Source organism: Equus przewalskii, chromosome 1, assembly GCF_037783145.1.
Source record: "Equus przewalskii isolate Varuska chromosome 1, EquPr2, whole genome shotgun sequence".
Classification (NCBI taxonomy): domain Eukaryota; kingdom Metazoa; phylum Chordata; class Mammalia; order Perissodactyla; family Equidae; genus Equus; species Equus przewalskii.
This window is the reverse complement of record NC_091831.1, coordinates 77,082,120-77,094,286: the sequence shown is the minus strand read 5'-3', so window position 1 is coordinate 77,094,286 and position 12,167 is coordinate 77,082,120. Positions and strand designations below refer to the sequence as shown.

Genomic DNA, 12,167 nt, shown 5'->3' with positions numbered 1-12,167 from the left:
CTGAACACTGCCTGGACCACAGAAGATGCTCAAAAAAATACTTCCTGAGTACTGAATTCATATGTGTGGTAGCCACTGGATGAAAGTTTGCTATTAAAAAATTATAAGCTACTTTCTTGTTTCCAGGACAAATTTTTCAAGGAGCCAACCATGAAAAAAAGCACAGATATCATAGACATAAAAAGATTTACGGTTTTATTGTAGTGATTTTTATCCCCAAAGGAGTACAAGAAACCCCTAAAATCTATAGAGAACACAAAGAATGAAAAGTCACCCTCAAAACATGTTCCAAGTGTTCCCAGGTGAAGTCTTTCCCTTGGCACCACGGGAAACGCAGAGGAGCCTCTGAGAGCATTGGGGCCGACCCGCGCTCACTCTGGGAGGCAAAGCCGCAACTGAGTGTAGAGAAACTGGGAGAGCAATGGAGAGAAGACATCCCAGGGCCCTCCAGGCTGAGCCTAACGTATAGGTAGGCATGCAGACTGGATCTGCACAGCACGTGTGCAGTAGGTGAATCCCCACGTGACCGCCACGGGGGAATGGAGGAGAAGGGCAAAAACAAAACAGAAACAAGCAAAAACCCCACCTGCTTTCTAAAGACCAGGGCTTCCGCAGGTGACAAGAAACTTTTGTATTCCACCTGAAGCTAATTGCCAGATGACTCATTCCAGAGCTTGAGAGAGAAAGGTTTATTCCCAAATCAGCCCACTCTCTGTTGTCATGATGGCAAAGAATACATTGGGAAACACAAAAGGGGACATTCCAGTTTTTCCTGTGCCGTCTGTCAGCCCCAGTCCCTTTGAGGGGAATGAAAGGCCTGGATCCTGGGCCATTTGTCTGATCCTTGGGCCCGTGAGCCCTGAGCTGGGCCTCTGCAGTCACCTCTCTGTGTGCTAAAGATTCCTGGGGAAGTGGAGCCAGCGAGCACAGACCCGGCACCGGTGAGTGCGACTGCCAAGTCTTCCTGGCATGCATCGTGCCCACACGAAACTCACCCTGTGTGTGTGCATGTGTGCATGCATATGTGTGTATGTGTTTATTAAGGGAAGGACTTTATAAGAAAGGACAGGAGTCAAGGCCTAACTCTTAATATTCACTCTTCAATCTGAGACGAGTCATTTAGCCTAACAATTTGTTTTTTCATCTGTAACAAGGCAACAGAATAAAACACCATGTCATCTATTCTACAGAGCTCAGGCAAGCCCTCTCTAAACTGTAACACACCGTGAACCTCTGACCATTATTGCTTCTGTGCTTAGCTCTTTCCCCAGCCACGTGCAAGGGTTAGACTGCATGATAGAACCAGGTGCCCACAGCCAGGGCTATAGGCCATTAAAAGTAGGCTTTTGGTCTCCCCGGAGAGGACAAGCTGGCTCTAGCCTTTGTCTGGGACTTACAGTGATGTGCAGCTCGGTCGAGGTCTAGGTAATTTGCGTTGTTTCCACCACCCTGTCTCCTTGTCTCGAGCAGCCCTTCCTGCTCACCAAGCTGATGCATTCATTAATGATGTGTTCTCCCTAACTGAAAAGATTTGCATTTATCAATTGCCTTGAGAATTCTCTCCAAAGTTTCTATATGTGACGATGACAGCAGTGACTGGGGGTACTGATCACTTTGTATCAGGAACTTTGCAGAGGACACTGCAGACTTTATCTTGTTTAATCCTTACAATATTTTTTTCTTTCTTTTTTTTTTTTTGAGGAAGATTAGCCCTGAGCTAACATCTGCTGCCAATCCACCTCTTTTTGCTGAGGAAGACTAACCCTGAGCTAACATCTGTGCCCATCCTCCTCTACTTTATACGTGGGATGCCTACCACAGCATGGCTTGCCAAGCGGTGCCATGTCCACACCCAGGATCCGAACCGGCGAACCCCGGGCCCCCAAAGTGGAACATGTGCACTTAACCGCTGTGCCACCCGGCCACCCCTACAGTATTCCTTAAACTAACTAGTGTTATCTCCATTTTCCACATGAGGAAACTGAGGCTTAAGAGAGGATAAAATCTTGCCCAAGATCATACAACTATCGAGTGGTAGAGCCTGGATTGAAACTCAGGTGGTCAGACCCCAAAGTCTTTGCTTTGAACCATAGTTACCAGGCTCAGACGGCTATGCGCCATACTGGTCCATGGGGCATGCATGGCGTTTGGGGAAAGGGAAGAAGAGAAGAACGAGGAAAACTTATTCTGGATATGCAAGCCCTATGTGAGGGTTAAAAGGCCCCTTCACACCTTCTTATGTGTGTCTATGTTATTTTTTCCCCTTAGCTCCCAAAGGAAAGGCATAGAGAGTATAGTTAAATGCTGTCCCCAGCACCATCCAGGTTCTCTGCCTCTGGCCCCTCACCCACTGCTGGGCTGCCCCTTGCTGCTTCTCGAGTCCCATCAGGGGACAAGTGCAGTGTGGGGACAGGGTGCGCTGGCCAGTCTAAGTAGAGTGCAGACACGAAAGTGCCCTTGTGGGCACCCAGCTAAGTGAGGCAAAAGAGAAATGTGTTCAGGCGACACGCCCTGGAGTTGGACCCCATTCTTCCTGCTCACTTCCTGGCTGCACGTGGCCTTAATGGTCCTCGAGCCTCTCCCTCCACTGGACAGGGCCTGAACTGCAACAAAGAGAACCACGGTCAGCTCAAGCCCAGCCCCGCCCTGGAGGTGAGCAGGCTGCTGCTCTGAGAAGGGCAAGTGCCAGTGCAGAGGGACGGGTTCTTGTCCCAGGTCTGACACCGACTGGGCCTCACCTGCGAACTCTTTTAACCTCTCTGGCCCTCGGACATCTCATTCCTAAAATGAATGAGGAGCTTGGGTTTCACTAAATCTCTAAGAATTCCTTTCAATTCTAAACTCCAGTGATTTGAAATCTCTCCCCTTCTGGGCAGCTCCATTGCCACTCTCCTCCAGTGAACCAGTGGGGACCTTCTTCAGTGGGGATGATGGAGGAGCTCCCAGGAGGACGGGCACTGAGAACACAGGAAGTGCGGAACAGAAACGGGATTGTGACATCAGTTGGCGGAAGGAGGAAGTGGCTCCCAGAGACCCAGCCCAGAGGCAGAATCGGTGGCCGCAGACTCTCAGGGCTCTTAGCGTGTTTCCAAAGGCCGAGACCCGCAACCCCCTGCAGCTGGTGGTGAAAGGTGCCCCTCAGAGAGTGGAGTCTGGTGCTCACACAGGGACAAGTGGCTTTTCTCTCAGTTACTCCATCATGGTCACTCATGACTACGTGAATTTAATAACACCCCTGACCCAACCCCCTCAAAACCAAATGACTCCTTTCCAAATTTAAGCTGTTCCAACTATTGACTGTGACTGACCACTATAGCAACTGCACAACAATCTGGAGGTGGTTGCACGGGGGAAAAGGACCCAACTTCAGTGAGTACATTTACTTGCAGAGGGAGCAGGAAAGGATGCTAGTTGAGGCTCCCTTCACCCTCTTGGATACAGTGCTTCTCAATGTAAAATATCCCAAGATGAAAGTGAAGATCAAGTTACTAGGACGGCAAATACAGACGTTGAGCAAATGAGGAAATAGATTTCACGTGGGCAACGTTTGACAAATCTTTCTCATTTGTGGCCCTCAGTAAGAAGGGGATGCTCAAGGTCACTGCCCACGTGTTCTTCTGTCTCGCCGACTGTCTTCGAGCAAGGTCAGAGAGCGAATCATAAATGGGGGCAAATTCCAGCCGGGTCTTTCAACCAGCTGTTCTGTTCTATGAAATGTCACACTGTAACAGGATAATTGGAGGGTCTGGATAAGCTGGTGAGGGAATAAGGGCTTTTCCTAAGGAAGATAAAAGCAGAGAAGCAGCTCTCAGCACTAAGCTGGCTGCCCTGTTTCTTCAAAAATAGGTCCTCTAACATGGAGAAACAGAAATCTAAACCTTCTTAAATCCCCCAGAATGTTTTGAATAGAACAAACACCTTTTTCATGAAAGAAATACATTTTAAAAGATCATAGCAACAGGATGCACCAGATGCTTGGTCACCTAAGTGTTTTTGGAAAAGGAAAAGAGCTATTCAGCATTAAAGATTCAGGAATGTCTGTTGACATATTAAAGAAACAACCTCAGGGGACAGCTGACAAGGCTCCAAGAAGCATTACCAAGGGAACAGTGACGCAAACACATTCCGTTTTTACAGGCTGGCCTGCTGCCAGGCTCCCTCGCCTGACGGCTGATGTAATGTTAAACCCTATCTGGGTTAGCGTTGCTTAGATATCAACTCAAGCAGCTCAGTCCGCTGCAATCAATAGCAGGCTCCTTTTATAGAAGATAGTAAAGGAAAAAAAAATGTGTATATAGAGAGAGAACTCCGGATGCTGGTGTGCTGAAAACCTAAACGTTGTGCCGAAAATGGGAAAGGAAAAGAAAGAAGGGTCCAACATAAACCTTAGAAGCACCTTAGCACCCTCAGCTGTCTTCCTGTGGAGTAAGTCCAGTTGTTCACAAAAGATATTGCTATTTCATAACGATACTAGCTATTTTTTAAAGCATAACTAAGGAATATGCCTAATTCCCAGCTGAGCTAAATGACGATGGAAGAAAACAGAAGACATTAGGTGGGAATGTGAAAATAATGGTATTTTTCATTATTGAATAAATGGGCTGATTCCTTTTAAACCTCTGCGTAAAACGTCATTTCTTAAGAGCTTCTTTCTTCAAGACCACTAGTTTTCAATTATTGTAGAATAAATAATCAGAATAATAATTATGCAAATTTTAATCAGTCTTAGATTGAATGCTTATGTCAAGTGTCCTCTGTAATGTGTTGAGGGGCCACTCTTCATTCTCTCTCTCAGGCATAGCAATTTTAACTATCCAAGAGTGATAAAGAAGAACTCATTTTAAAAACTCACTTCAATTATGCATATCCTTGTTTATTTATTAGATTATACTTAGATGGAAGGAACCTATGTTGTCTTACACAGAAGACCAACAGCAAAAGCATCCTTGGTTCCAAGCCTTAAGAGTATAAATAATCAAATCCAAAAAAGCCCCAGCAAAATTAGGGGATGGGAGCTGAGGAAGGATGAACACAAATAGGGATAGCAGGGTTATTTTTAATAACAATGAAATGAGGATAATGATGAGGATGTAGCACACTGTCATCATGAATAAAGTCCACAAGGATGGCAGCGACATGATAAAAATGATACGTTATTAATCTTTTACATGTTTTTAACACTTCTAAGATAGGTGGTTGTTTTTTTCCCAACCTAAAGGAAGTTTAAGCTTCAGGGAGTCCATAAACCAGGTGAATTTATATGAAAAGCTGATGGGTAGGTACATATTTTTCTGGGAGGATGGCTCCTTGCTTTCATTAGATTCTCAAAGGGGTCCAAGAGATCCCCAAAGCTTAAAACAGACGAATCCTTAGGAGTTAAAAAATCCTTCAGAAATTTGATCTCAATTGTTCTCCACCTCCCAGTGAGATAACTTATTTACAGGTAGAGAACGTGGGAAATTGAGAGGTTAAGTTGCTTGCCCAAGATCAAGGGAGCAGCCCAGTCTATTATCTATGATGCTAGATCAGACAGCTTCCTTGCATGAGTTTCTTTGGCATGTCCATCAGTCAGGAATGTCCAATTAGGGCAATGCTTGTCAGGGAAGGGCCAGAGGAAGCTCAGGATGCCCACTGATGAGTTCCATGGCAACTCAACTGAAGCACCCAGGCTCCGTCAACTCCCACCCTTCCCTTCTCACACTCCTGCTGCCCACGTCTCCCTGCAATAAGGCCAAGGCTGAGCAGAAGACTCAGTGGCAGTGTTTCACCATTTTAACAGTCCCCCATAAGGATGTAATTTTAGTATCACCTTTCTATGATAAGGCAATGTTTGCTTCAGAATCTTAAAAGTTCATATCTGACAGAAAGGATACAGAACAGGAAACTGGGGTGCACAGATATGAAGGAACTTCCCAGCATTGTAGAAAATAGGATGCAAATTCAGCTCTCCAGATTCGCAGGCTGGTCTGTTCTACACTGACTTACACCAGCTCAGCCTATGAATAGAGCTGTGCGTTCTCTGAGTCCAGTTCCTCCGGCCTGCGGGCAGCGGCCCGTAAGGCATGGCAGGAAAAGTCCATTCCAGCTTCAAGGAGGGAGTCGAGAAGAGAGGGTGGACTAGGAGCCCTGAGAGTGGGATTTTGTTCCTTCTTTGAAGCAATCCTATTTAATGTCATTTTTACAGTTACAAAATAGTATCTGTTCATTGTAGAAAATTTGGAAAAAACAAAAGGAAAAAGAAGAAGGAAAAAATATCTTAACCCCATGTCTCTCAGACATCATCCTAAACAAACAAATATCCTGGTTCCTGGTTGTTGGGACCGGCCCCTCCTCTTTCTAACTGTGACCCTGAAGTCACAAATTCTTGGTTTCTTTGTGAAGAAAAGGGGAATAAGACCTTTCTTGCCTGCCTCCCAGAATCTTTACATAGCTCAAAGAAGATTATGGATTTGCAAATGAGAAAATGCATTTGTAAATGACAAACATCCATATTACAAATATAAGGGATTCAGATTATCCTTAGAGGTTGCTTTGCCATCATGTACTCACAGCTGCTAAAACTACCCCCTTAAAAACACTGCTTCTCATGCTAATTCCCTGCTTTAGAAGCTGCCATGGATCCCTATGGCCTATTATTCAATTCCAAGTGTCCCTGGGAAGACCTTTCTCAGTTCAGAACCCAGTCTTGTCTTTGAGGCCACACTATGATCTTTGACACCAATTCTATTCCATCCAAATACATCTGAACGTCTTTGGCACACATATTGCTTGTTTTATATTCTGAAACTTTCTGCATGCTTTCTCTCGTGTATGACATTTTAGCCCACCTTAAAATGCAGATCACTTCTAACGCTTCATTTAATATCATTTCCATCAAAAGGTGGCATGCTGGGGGAAATGGGGTAACCTATTCAGAGCTAGTTTTATACATGATAATTACGTGACATGTCACTGAAATTTACATCCAACTTGTGATTTTTCTTTCACAAACTTTTGTTTTCATTCTCTACATCCTTTCCTAAAATGCTTAAAAAATAGATTTTGCAAACCCTTCCATGGGACATGAATGTCATTTGTTGTATATGAATTTGCTAAGAAATAGGGTGTACCACAGCTGTTATTTTTTCCACATATCCTACTCAATCTGTCATGCATTTACTGTGTTTTATAAATATGTGACATATTTGGAAATATATTGTTCACATATCTCACATGTTTTCCATTCAAGGCGTGCTAAAAATATAGTATCAGTTTGTCAACATGGCTTTCAAAAACAAAAAGATCCCCTCATTTGAAAATTCCGAGGAAGTCTATAGTCCAGACCAGGCAGTCATGACAGGATATTTCACTTCCTGTCTCTGACTTTGTTGTGTTCGTATATGTCCTTGTGTCATGTGTAAGCTGTGCTTTAAGCATCTCAGATACAAAAATATCTTAGGCGTGTGACTCAAAAGCACGGTGGTTTACTTGGATTGCTTCATGTCCTAGAATGCGTGTTTCACTTGATACTGGAATATGAGAGAAATAACATTCCGCGTTCTCTCATCACAAGGATGTCCTTTCTGACGAGTTGGCAACATCACATCCAGACAGTGCTGTTGGGACTTTTCCATTAACTGAAAGCTCTGAGGTGTGCAAATCACAAACTGAGCTGGCTCCCAGATCATTCGAAATGCTGGTTTTCTTTCCATGTAAATGCCCACAGCCCTGGATTGACGTTTAAATCAAGTAGCTTCCGGAGAATTTAGAACCCATGCATAGCCTTGTGTCTGTAATGGGCAGCTGGGAAGGACCGAGGAGAGGGTGGACGTGGAGGGCAGAATCTACAAAAGACAAAAACAAACTTACTTGTCCTTCCGCAGTCAAAAGAAAAGGGCAGTAGTTAAACAAGGAAAAGGAGTTGGTGTTCTTCAATTCTTTCCTTTCAAAATTATCTTCAGTTTTATAAAGTACATCTGTCAGTTTCTTTTAAATAAGAGCAAAATTAGCCTGAGAAATCCATACTCTAGATCTCATATTTTCAGCAGATATAACCAGTGCAATGACAACCACTATTATTACACTATTATTATTTATTACGTGTTTATTTCCGACATTAATCTGATCTCAACACATTATCAGCGGACTCTTTCCTTCCAAGAGGGAAGCTTGCTCAGCGGGCGGTCGCTCTGCAAAGCTGTCTCCCCAGCCTGGACTGTATCTGCGTTTGTTCTGTGCAGCTGCACGGCCCTGGCTAACTGTAAGGGAATTCTCACGTGACCAAGAATGGCCCCACACTCCCCACTATCTCACTTCCTTTGTGTGCCTCGTAGAGACACACAGGAGACCCTGGAAGCTGGCTGTGGAGGCTGCACAGAGATTTTGACCCAGAACTCAACTTCAGGGTAAAACTTTACAGGAAGTTTGAAAGGGGCTCCTTCTGCCTACACTGCGCACAGAAAATGCATTCACCAGTTTACGGGAGAGACTTGAGCTGCCTCTCAAGAACGTCTGACTGGTTATCACTGGAAAAAAACCCTCTTGGTTATGTGATCACACATCCACCTTTTGAGATAGCAGCATATTATTAACCACCAGCTCCTTAGCAATCCGTGTCAGGACAATAAGACCTTTGTACCCACAGTTTGTTCTTTCAAAGCCCTCTTGGCCCTTCATCTTGTTTTGCCTGTTCAGCAGCCCTGCAAGGGAACGCAGGTACTATTTCCCCACTTTCCAGATGGGGAAAGCTCCCTACAGCTTTGAGCAGAGGAACTGGAATTGGAACCCAAACCTCTCAGCTCATGTTTCTTTCTTTCAGCCCAGGCCCCCTTCTGATTGTTACCTACCCACCCCAACCCGTTAAGATCCATTGGGTGGGAAAAATGACCTTTTTCAGATTCTGCTCTGGAAGAAACTTTGTGTCTTAAAAATACTGATTTATTTCCAATCACTAAATTCTCAGTGTCCATCAATTATTTTTGTATTGCTTGCCTATTGCTCCGCTAAGCATAATGACAGATCAAAAAGTATATGGCAACCTTCCTGTCCACAAGCAGCTATGGTGGCCCGACGCCCCGTGCCCGTGTATAATCTCCCTTCCTCAAGTGTGAGCGGGGCCCAATTTGCTTCTAACCAAGAGAAGATGACAAAGGTGACGGGATATCTCTCCTGTGATATCATTATGTTACGTGGCAAAGGTGAAGGGATTTTGCAGATGTAATTAAGATTTCTAATCAGTTGCCTTTAAGTTAATCAAAAGAGAGATTATCCTGGGTGGATCTGACCTGATCAGATGAGCCCTTTAAAACAAGGTCTAGAGGTCAGAGACTCAAAGCAGCAGGCTCTCTCTCTCCCTTGCTGGCCCCGAAGAGGCAAATTGCCAGGAGATCTATAGCTTCAAGCAAATTAATTCTGCCCTGTGAGCTTGAGAGAGGACCCGGAGCCTGCACGGGACCCTGCTCCAGCTGACACACTGTTTGCAGTGTAGTGAAACCCTGTGCAGAGGACCCAGCTAGCTAGTGCCCAGACTCCTGGCCCATGGAAGCTGTGACGTAATAAGTGTGTTCTTTTTTATCCTGCTAAGTTTGGGGTAATTTGTTTCACAGCAATAAAAAAGGGAATACACTTGTGATCTCAGAAGAAGCTACCTTTCAACCTAATTTAGCAAGTGTCTAAAATCCAGGATTTGTAAAAAAAAAAAAAAAATTTTTTTTAGCTTCTTGGGTTATTACATAAATAAGATGTAAGGTGATATGTAGCACTAATAATTATACCAGGGTAATAAAATAGAAACAGTAGTGACAGTCATATTTGGTCCCTGTTTCTCTCCTTGTCTCATACAAACAGTTGCTCAGCCAATTGCTAACAGGAAGGACTGATTGCTAACATTAGCAGTCACATCTAGAAGCATCAGATAACTATTCCGAGAAGGCATTTTTAATGTCTCTCACAGCTAGAGCTGTCACCTTGGAGAGGAAGAGTTGGGTTCCGTGCAAAATCACAGGAAAAGCTTTCTCTAGAACATTCGGATTTTAAGAGGTACCCATGCCCACTCTACACATGCAGACTCTTCAAGGCAGAGCCTAAAACTGTGCCTGGATTAGTAGGACCGCAGCAAGCACATAGTAGGTCCTCAGCAAATACTGAATACACAAAAGTAGCATCGGCTCTGGAAAAGAATCTTCCCTTTAAAATGTCAGATGAAACGGTTAGTCTATTAAACACTTAGCAGGGAATTTGACCTGAAAGCTTAAATTTTGGTGATCTTTTCTAATATGAACTCTATTAGTAGAAGTGTGGAATTTTCTTGTAGTCGTGATGGCTAGTGAGTAGAATGAGGTGGGAGGAGTGACAGGAGAGAGCATCGGGGAGTGACACAGAAGCCCTGGGTAGGTGAAGGGTGTCTCCTGCCTGCTCTGGAAAGTCACAATACACCTGGGCAGACAAAGCGGGTGACATAACATAGCACCCCACTGAGCTCACAGGTAGGAGGAACAGAGAATAGGCATTTCTGCGTGTGTTCCCATGGGGAACCCATTTTGACATCAACTGAAGAAATAATGTTATTGAAACGGCATGGCGACGAGAAGTCAACAGTCCAAAGCTGTGTGCAGTAGCCATATAGTAACTTCACAAGACACCAAATATGGATCCCACCACGTACTACCAGCTGTGGTCAGGTCACTTCACCTCACTCACCCAAGTTTTGGTTTCCTCAGTTGAGAACTAGGGATCATTATAGTCCCTACCTCACAGGGAAACTGGAATAGGGCTTCCGTGAGAATGAAACAGGATAATTCACACTGATGTGCCGAGAGGTGAAGGGTGCTCAATGACTATTTATGATTATCATTCACAGAGATAAACCTAAAAGGTAAGTGACAGAAGTGACTGGTTGGATGTTACGTCTGGGGAAGGCTTCACAGTCTTACTCTTATTCCAGAAAATTCCAAGCTTATCCTCGTCACACCACCAACATCAGCACCAACTGGTTTAACAGGGAGAGTACACACAGTCTGCAGTGCTAGGCAGGCAAAGCTACCCTTTGTGCTGTGTGTGAGCTGTTTGCCTATTGTCACTGTCCTTGACTGGGATGGCAGTGGCGGTGGCCAGGCCTTCTTTCCCGTCATTCCCTTTTTCCTCCTTGTCACCCCACCCCCAGGCTCCATTCTCTCCCTCTGCAGTGGCCCAACAGTGGCCTTCTGTGCTCCTTTTTGTTTGTGCTTCCGCTGCGGCTGGACTCACCCTAATTCATAAGCTCCAGATCTGTCCTTGGAGCACAGAAGTCAGAGCGGGGCCAGGCTCATTTGTGGATAGGGCACCGTGCTCACTGGGGAGTCGAGAGGGTGGCTTTCTTCAAACTGAGAAGGGGAAAAGCCCCTTGAATAGTCTGACTTTAAAGTCTCAAAATCACGGCCATCCTGAAGAAAACAATAATAATGCGGGAGAGGAGGCTGGCTGCCGTGGGAATGTGGACGGCCACGCGCACACACACGTGGTGTCTGAGGCAGGACCTGAGACCTTCCTGAGAAGGGGGAGAAATTCTTTTTGGCTGACTCCTCTGACTCTGCGTTTCCTACAATTCTACAACAAAGATCCAGGAACATGAGAAAAGGAAACTGAGAAAATGTGTCCTGTGATCCAAATTTAAGCCAAGAACAGGACAGACAATGTGAGCCAAATAGAAATGAGGCCAAGAGTGCTTTCTTGGGGCCCCAGTGTTTTTTTCAAATGCCCAAACCTGTTTAACTGCTTAGTGTGAACTATAGTTCTGGGATACAGTTCACAATGGGAAAGGAAATTTAATTAGGGCTGGCAACCTCACCTTCAATCTTAGGTCAATATAGTCAAATGGCACATTAACAGTTATTGCTACTGATTGATTCCTGAAAGAAAGAAGAGAGAGAGGGAGGCAGGGGGAGAGGGAGAGAGAGAGGAAGCAGGTGACATACTTTAATTAAGAGTTATGCTGAGGAAGGTTGTCCTACATCAGCTGCAGAAAACAGCAACCACTCCTCAGTGCCAAACTCAGTCCATTCCCGGGTGACATGATGCATGGGCGTGTACCGCTGTGACCCACCCTACATATCATTTTCACAGTAATTTAAGCAATCAAATTTCTCCAATTAGGACTTGAAAGGTACTAAGAACAACCCACATTTGTATATTGCTTTGCAGTTTGTAAAGCA

The 12,167-nt window shown here is 44.7% G+C and overlaps 1 long non-coding RNA gene across 1 annotated transcript; it reads left to right on the top strand.

The window, feature by feature from the left end:
- Positions 1 to 706: 706 nt before the first annotated feature.
- On the top strand, positions 707 to 4,616 carry LOC139082559 (uncharacterized). The gene is made up of 2 exons (XR_011538680.1): positions 707 to 941; positions 1,706 to 4,616. It is a non-coding gene; the product is annotated as an uncharacterized lncRNA (long non-coding RNA).
- Positions 4,617 to 12,167: the final 7,551 nt, after the last annotated feature.